Genomic DNA, 9,193 nt, shown 5'->3' with positions numbered 1-9,193 from the left:
ACAAGCTAGCTAATGGTTTTATCATCCCCCTGCAGAGGATTAGATGGACATCACTAAGGTTCCACAGCAAGACCGAGCAGCTTAGGGTGGCAGTGGCTCTGTCTTGTGGGGAGCTGAACTGCAGCATTCCATGGCCCCAGCAAAGATCGGGCTGCATTTATGCACCCAGCCTTTACAAAACAGCCATCAGCTACTGCTCAGACACAAGGGACTTAGATGGGTTTTGGCAGCTGGATCATCAAATACTTTCAAAGAATGGGATGTGACCTGACTGTGGCCAAAGTATTACGAGGCAGTGACACAGACCTGGAGGACTGCACCTAGGACAAAGACCCTCCGTCACAGCAAACCTCATACCAAAAACTGCAGTGATGCAAGGGCAGAAACATCAATCTCACTACCTATGACGTGTTAGTTTTGTGGTTTACACAATAACAAACGCATCATTAATAGCAAATTTGGACCTTGCTCTCAGGCGTAAGATTTGCAAAAGGATGAAGCCAGGTGTCTGACACTGTAAAAGTAACTGCAGAGATGAACACCACCAAAACTGTTTAACTGGCCATTATGGAGGTGTTTCCAAACTTGAAAGCCTTTGTTTATGGAAATGTGCTAAGCTGCTGGTTACAATAAGGTTACCTAAAATAGAATTTACAGAATTTGAATGCTTAGTAAAAAATGAACAGATAGGATCATGAATCTATCTTATGCCTAATACCTCTCTATTATTCAGGGACCCCTAGACTTTAATTTTTATGTTTTCTAACGCTTGACTTCCATGATGGTAGGAATTATACTGTTGTCATTTGGCCAACTCTAGTAGCCATTACTTTCATTAAAACCAATGGAAGTAAGTAAGATTAGAAGCAAACCTATTTACAGAAAAGCCAACCAACCAACCAACACCCCAACAAATTTATAAAACACTTCATTTGATGCAGCTCGTGTTCAACTCCATGAGAACCATGGGGGGTTTATTAAATCCTTTGCAATGCTGAAGAAGGCAAGTACCAGATGGAAGCCACTTCATAGTGGATCTACACTAACTATTTCTAAGACATTTGAACTTTGGCAACTATTTGAGATGTCTTAAGGTTCTCTAGTCATAGTCTGTTCTTTCAGATTAAACACAGGCATTCTCAAACCAGAACAGTTTTCTAACCAACATTGCAAAGGATTAAAAAAGAAGACAGTCTTTTCTCCCTTACACAGTTAAGGGAAAACTCACAATGAGGAGCTCAAAACCAGTACTCTGCTTTTATACAGAAATTCCAAGAAAAGAGGAGCAAGGGAACAAGTATAGTGAACAGCCAAGGAATGCTCTTTAGGAAGGATGAAACATCAGACAGTTTTCAAGCATATTCTAAGCAGTTATCATTGTAAAAATGACTGTAAGGAGCTTTTGTTAGTGTTATAAACTTAACTGGTAGCAGAATTCTGTCACAGTAATGAAGCTGTTACTGTAAATATTTTACAACATAGAAATAAGCTTTTTGTAGCTAATAAAAACATACATATTTAAAGAAACAGTGCATTACCAAGGTCAGCATTATGGTTCACCTTTGATTTCCTTTTTTACACACCCTCTGCACATTTTTTTTTCTTGCTGAAAGCTATAATCCTTGGGAGAGTGAGGGCAGTGAGGCTCTGTGTAAGTGTAATAGTCTAAACCTGTCTGTTTTTTGCAGATCGAGACTTATTTACAAGACAACACCTCTGCTTTAGGCTCTTTCTCAGGTTTTATTTACTAAAAGTACATTTCTTTGATACAAAATGGAATCTCTGTGAGATGAGAGGCATTGCATTCTCGAGTATATTTAACAGAGAGCCACATCATAGATGCAATTTAGAGCTCATTTACACTGTTAATCTCTTTCACGGCATAAATTTACAAAGTGTTAAAAGGTCTAACACCTATAAAACTTAAGCATGTTACAGCAAGCCAAAATAAAAAGGAAAAAAAAAAAGGGGGAGATTTTGCATTCTTTCAGGAATGTGTCTAAGGAAGTTATGGGTGTAGCTGTAGCAAGCTTTGGCTTTGGTGAAAGTCTAGAGCAGGAAATATGTGGGATGTCCCTGGGGAAATTTACAGAAACAAAAGCTAGAAAGAGAAAAATCTAGGTAAGAGAACTGATACAAATTTTTAGGAGAAATGAATCTCCTCTTGGACTGAGAGTCTAGAAGACAGTTATCTTCCTTCTGGAATCAATGGTTTATTGCAGAAAAATAAATGAAATACTGCAGCAATGATGAGTTCCGCCAGAGCAGTTACTGGGACCTCTCACTTGGAGGACTGAGAGGAGTTTTTTTCTATTCTGCTGTTTTGTTACTTATGGCTATGATAGCAATTTAAGCAACAGAGAGAATTTTAAACAATTTGGGGATGTAGTCAGGGGTTTGTGACTGACTATTATTTTGTGACTTATATAAAATGAGAGGAACTCAATGCAGTGGGACTCCAAATCTTGCCCTCCTCACCACTGACCCCAGAGCCACTCCAAAGGTGGTGCTGTGAAAGCCTACACTTACTACTGGAAAAAGCCATTACTGAGAAACATGCTTTCGGAAAATGTTCAATCATGTGGCCTCGCGTCTGACTTTTCTTTTTTTAAAGCAGACGTTGCCTGGTGAAGTCTATTCTGGAACAAAATTTTCAGGTGTTTTCTGATTATACAGAAAGTCCTGTTTTGTTTGCAAATTTAGACCAGAGAACAAACAAAAGTAATTTGTCAGCTTCAGAAAAAATATGTATTTGAAGCTGGAGGCAGATATCAGGATACACTCTTGCTTGGACAGTATGGGCCAGAATACATCAAATGGTGGAAATCAGAGCAAAGTTCAAAAATACTATTTTGCCAGTTCCCAGTAAATGAACAATTGGCTCAGGTCTGAGCTGCCCCATGGTCCTGGGCAAGTTTTCAGCTCCACAGATCAGCACAAGGGCGTGAATGACCAGCTGCCCTGCTGATACACATCTTAAGCGTAGCTTCAGCATCTGCAAGTGGAAACCAACACCTTCACTTGCACAAAGGACCAGGCTCTGCTAAATTTTTCTAAAGTCACATCATGTTAAATTTCTTCAGGGAAGAAGGATACTATAATCAGTCTCATTAAAGCTGTTTCTATTGCTGTTGCAGCTTTTTAAAGTGTAGAACTTATTGGACTAAAAATCCAGACATGTGCCTAACTCCAAAATTCCAGTGCCCAATGTTTTATATCTGTGCTTACTTCACAGCATCATTCAAGCCCCAGAGCTGACTGGTTCAAGTAATCTTAATAATAATTGCTGTAGAGTATTACAGCATTTCCTCAGGAAGTTCCCACTTGAAAAATGACACCACTGGCAGATTGAGGAGGGAAAAGGTTCAGGTAGAAATTCTCCCTCCTGCATACACATCTTTAGGATTGTATGTAGACCTAAACGTGTGAAGAATATAGCTTCCACCCACAGATGGCGATGAACACAATCTATGCCTTCCCAAAGATAGAAAATTACGTATTTAGACTTGAAGAAATGCCAACATATAGCTCAAGGAAAAGGGCTCTAGCTTTTTGAAACAGTATAATCAATCTGGCATGAAAAAAGTGAGAGTCAGATTGGTATAACATCTACCCATTCATCAGGCTCCTGTGCAAGCCAGGAAAGCGCAGACTCTGAGAAGAAAAATGCCTCATCCAAATAAGGCAGAGCTGTCTGCTAGTGACATAGTCCGGATGCCTTCTATATGAACTAACACAAACCATCAGGAGAGCTGCTTCTGTGTGGCTGAGGAGCTGTCGTCTTTCCATCAATAACCAAGTATGATCATCTTCGCAGGATTATTCATGCTGAGTTGCACACAAATGCTTTGCTCATATGCGTGTTGCATGAAAATCTCATGTTACAAGAAAAGCCACTTACTTATGTCCTGGGTTACCCTCTGCATCTCTTATAGTGTGAAAGAGCAGTGAAAAAATCCCAGGCATTGTGCCTGAACAGTAAGCATTTTTTCTGCACATGGAATATAAAATTATAGCAAATATTTTATTAATTTTTTACTCTAGTAAAATGATACTGCTTTTTAGTCTGACTTGTCAGGATCTTCCTTTGTTTAGATCTAACTTGGTATGACTGAATCCTTTAGAAATAATAGATGTGCTTTGGAACAGAAGACAACAGCTCAGAAGAGGGGCATCTCTCCAAACAGCCTTGCTTCTGCCTATTGCTGAGTGGAAGTGGCAGGCTGTCTGCTGAGTTTGAAGCTGCTGCTCCCTTATTTTGAAGAAAAGTCTTTATTTCTTGATATATTTATAACATTCATATCCACTACTTTAATGTGTTTCAGGGAAAGCCAGATCTCCCTACTGACGTCAAGAGAAGCAGCTGAAAAAAAGCCAATAACAATTTTAGGTTTTAAAGCAGGCTCTCTGGCTGTACAAGAAGGAGATTTCTTGTTACAAGCACAAATAAGAAAAAAAGTCATTTACAAAGAAGAAAGTAAGCAAATGAAATCATGTCAAAATTATTCATGTTTTACTATTTTGTTGGCAAAAAATGATCCTTCCTGCAGCAAGATTTGCAACTGAATTATTAGGAGATTTGCTTGATTAAGGACTACAAGATGTGACTTTTGCTCCAAAACTTAATTTTGGTCTATTAGCATTGTGGGTTTTTCTCATTCAATTAGAAATACCCAATATATATTAAAAAAATGAATACTACATGTACTGCATCTTACTGTTCTCTTGCAATAATTATAAACATCTATCCAAAACACAGTGACATTTAGTACTTTTCTAAAGGAGCTAAATTAAAGCAAGTGGTGACCTTTTCCTACCACCTGTAATAATCAAGTATGGCTCTACTGGCTTCTTAATCCCCCTCCATGCTCTCCTTCCAGATTTCTCCTGGAACAGAGAATTAATGGCTTGAAAGAACACAAGGAATTGTGGTGAGGGAAGGAGAATGTGCTGTGGTGCTCGTGGGTGAATAAACAGTGCAATTGAAAATATTTTGATTAAATAGAGATGTGTATCTCAAAGCAGAAGAAAGCATGAGCTTACTCAACTTGAATTTTTATGAGGTGGTTTATTTTTGTTTATCTTCACTGGGGGCTCCCTGAAGTTTGGTTACAATTAATTTTCAGTTCAGAGGAGATGTTCTCATTTGCTCATCAATTATTCAGGAAATGAAGGTAGCCCGGCCATTCACACCCAGAAAGGAACCTCTGCCACAAACCTGTCAGTTACTGTAAGCAGCTCCTTTAAGAGAAAACTTCTGCAAAAACACAAGATACACAAGGAGTGGATCAGACCAAGCAGAAATACATGTCTAAAGCAGAAAAGAAGCTGAAATTTTGAAAGTTACTTTTAAAAACCCTTCTAATGAATATATATACACAGAGCCAAGGCAAATAATGGATCTCTTCGATGTGCCATCTCCTACAGATATGTTTTTCTCTAGCAACAAACCACACATATCAAACTCTACTTGCAAGAGAAAAGATGCTGGGTCTGACTGGGGATCTACAACTCACAAGGCCTCCTATATCACCTGTAGTTCTTTAATAGTTTCAAGTTGCTAGTCACATCGGTTCAACGGGTGGCAACTTCCATGCACGAATTATGGTTTCCAGTTGAAATTTTCCCATTTGAGTAGATGGAGAGACCCCATTATTTGAACATACAGATGTTGCAACAGTCCATCTCCCTTGGAGCAACAGAGAGGGGGATACAGGATAGCCAGCAAAGACACCAAAAGGTGAGCAAGTGTAGGCTTGAGTGACTTGGCAGAGTGCCACTCAGATGCCACCAAGATGCCCTGCCAAGTCTTTGTAGTTACAGTATGTATAGAAACCCATCTGAAATTTTCCAGAAAGTTTCCACATGACTGACATCTTCTACAGGTCAGCATCCCCCGCCCCCCCCCCCCTCACCCTGCAATAAACAGTACATGATTTCATCTCTCTGTTCCCAAGCAGACCAAACAAGAATAAACGCTGACCCACCAGCTTTTCTCACAATACAGAAATTGTCATTTATGGCCACCTCTGCATTTTTGTCCTTTGGATAAAGGATTTCATTCCTCTGTACCAGTATCTGTCAGCACATACCAAAACCAGTGATATATCTAAGTCTAAATACTCAGCACTATGTGCCTGTGTACCTACAGCTGAGCAAGCTATTCATTTGGTAAGCCAAATCTGGAGCCTCATTCTGCTCGCCCTCAAGAAATACTCCATCATCATTCCACTGCTTATGCTCTCGCTCTGCCATCCACAGAAAGCCTGGTGACTCAAAAGTGACTCTTGGGCAAGGGAAAATGGAGGGCACTACAAAACAGGAGTACTATACAAGAAGCCTCCTCAAAACCATGAAAGATCTTTTAAAATAAATCATTTGCAGTGAGGTGGCCATAGAGGAAAACAACTTTCTTCTTCCTTCATGTTGCATGAGTTCTGCTAGCGCAGGAGGGAACTCACTCATCTTTAACATCAGTTGTAATGCAGGGTTTACTAGACTGAATGCCCTCATTCTGGTTTAGAAATAGTTGTCATTTTAACCTTTCTTTACTTCCTTAAGTTTCTATCTGCTCTCTCCACGTCATTATGATGAGAGAAAGCTGAGTCCAGTCCCAAGCAATCATTCTGAGTATGTATTTCAACATTGTTGTGGTTAATTAACTTGTCAGATAGCAATCCAGGAGCAGTAGATATATAGATCCCTCAGGCTTGCTGCGTATTTTATCTTTGCCGTATCTCTAATTATAACCATAGGTGTGATTAAAATTCTGAAATTCACATTTTTACACCTCGCTCTTTCCTTGCCAATCCTAACTTTCATTTCAGCCTCCTCTCTCTGGCTTCAGCAGTAAAGAAAACAGACATCAGTGCTGGGGAAAGCCTGCCAACACAGGCGTGAGCCAGCGCTGATCCCTCTTCCAGTAACACGTCCTGGCTGAGCATGTCCAGGCTAAAAAGTCATTACAGCCAAACTTACACATCTTCAAAAGCAGCTAGTCTCACTAAGTACTAAAATGAACAGCACTTTAATCAGAAGCTTCTTGAACAGACAGTCTTTAGATTAATGGAGAAATTGGAAAGAACAAAAAAATTAAAAAAAAAAAAAAAAAAAAGAGAGAGAGAGACAAGAAAAGGATACAAGGCAACATCAAAAAGGGCTTATACAGGACTGAAGTACCTAATCCCAGACTCACCTTGCATGGTTGCCTCCTAGCACTGGAGAAAACTCAATTTGACAGATACCTACTTTTTCCACTTCACAATGCCCAGGTGCCCTGAGCTGCACCACTTTATACGTCCAGAACTGTCTCTGCTCAGACAGAGCAGAGGAGCTGAGCATCCATCTCTGCTTCCTCCTGCTCTGCACTCAGAGACAGGGCTTTAGCTCAGCCAGGTGGCAGGAATCACTCAGTCATCACACACTTGGTTTCCAAGTCTCAGAGATGCATACATATACGATAGTGGTTCCTGCCATCTTGTAAAACAAAGAATGAGGTGGAGTCCCCTAAATTCATTATCACTCTGATGCTTAGCTTCTACCTGTGGGCAAGATAGCTGTGATTCTGAGCAGGATGTCTTTCTTACTAGGTGACAGCTTCATCCTTCACAAGGGAACACTCTCCATCCCACCAGATCAAGCCATGACACTATTCAGGGGAGCACTCAGCATGCTCAGGGCAAGCAGGGAGTCCCGGTTCTCTCTCTGCTGCCAGAAATGCTTGTGTATATCACTGTTCAAGTGCCGAACACAACTCATCTTGGGGGCAGGAACCACAGCTCACAATTCCCATCTTCCTCATGAATGCCCTAAGTATTAACTTGTAGTCCTGCTGGTTTTTTGTCTCTTTATATTCATGCTTACTCTCTTTTAATTAATTTTGGTTTGGTGGCACACATTCAAAAGGAGAGGGGAAAGAAGGTCTTTCAGGATAAGTGATTACCTCAAAAATAGGACATGTGGATTCAAATTCTCTCACATTAAGAAGGGAATGGAATATAAATTCCCTGATTTCTTTGTAAGGGCTGTAACCACCCATTGCCATGGGAACAGTGCACACCCGACACACCCAGCAAGCCATACTCTGTGCACTGAAGGAATGGACCTTGGAACAATCCCCATGGAGCACCAGCACCAGGCTCCTGCAGGAAGGCTTCTCCCTGAAGCTTGAAGCCCACAGTAGGACATTTCACTGAGGTAATTATCCAGGCAACTTCTTGCTGAGCATATAGACTTTGCATAACCCTTTCCTCATGCATTCTGACTGCTAATCTAAAATGTTAAGGAAAAAAAAAAAAAACACACACAAAAAAAATCAGTGATTTTGTCTAAAAATTGGTATGGTAATAATGACAGTTTCAGGATTGAGCCAATATGTACAAGTGCTACACTGACCTTACAGTGTGGGTAAAATGGTCTTATACCTGATTTAGTTACTTTTTTTGGCTGAAAAGTGATTTTCCCTCATAACTTCAAGTGGTGCTAGTATTAGGTCTGAGTTACTTAGAGATAGTCAAACTGCAAAATCGTTGTCTCGGGGCATGATCTTTCTGAAAAAATGCCATCAGATGCTCACAAGCTTGGCTTAGATCACGTGCTGAATTTTGTAGGCTGCTGTGACGGTGTCAAATGATGACCACTTCAGGCATCCATAGTGAAGGCCTAATGGCTGAAGAGGCTGTGACCTTGCCAGTTTTTTAAGTCCTACTGTCCTGTGTGCAAAAGATCAAAAGCAACTGAAATGACAATTATTGTGTTATGTCATGCTGATTCAATACACAAATATATGTATTTTCACTTCAGCTTTTCCTATGCTTTGAGAAAAGTGCAATTTACAATTTAAAGACCATACAAACAAAAGACTATGAAATTAAATTTTCTGTGTCCGAAAGCCAAGTTTGTTCTGTTTTGCTACTTTTCAGTTCATTTACACTAATAGGATTTTTAGAAGTTCAACATACCACCACTGTCCTGTAATGATATTTTCCAGTATGGTAAGATAAGTTGCCTTATTTTTCTTCTTGTCCCAGAGTACATAATTCAGCATTGCATGTTTCATAGTCTGAGTCATAAATGTTGAAACTGATTACACAGAGGCATTGGAGCAGTCTCTCATTTTGCTTGCTTGAAGATCCACTGAAATTTGTTGAGACATTTACAATTCCCATGAAACTCAGGCTTCTAACTTGAGGCT

This window comes from Columba livia, chromosome 6 (genome assembly GCF_036013475.1).
Source record: "Columba livia isolate bColLiv1 breed racing homer chromosome 6, bColLiv1.pat.W.v2, whole genome shotgun sequence".
In the NCBI taxonomy this organism is placed as follows: Eukaryota; Metazoa; Chordata; class Aves; order Columbiformes; family Columbidae; genus Columba; species Columba livia.
This window is presented reverse-complemented; position numbering follows the sequence as displayed.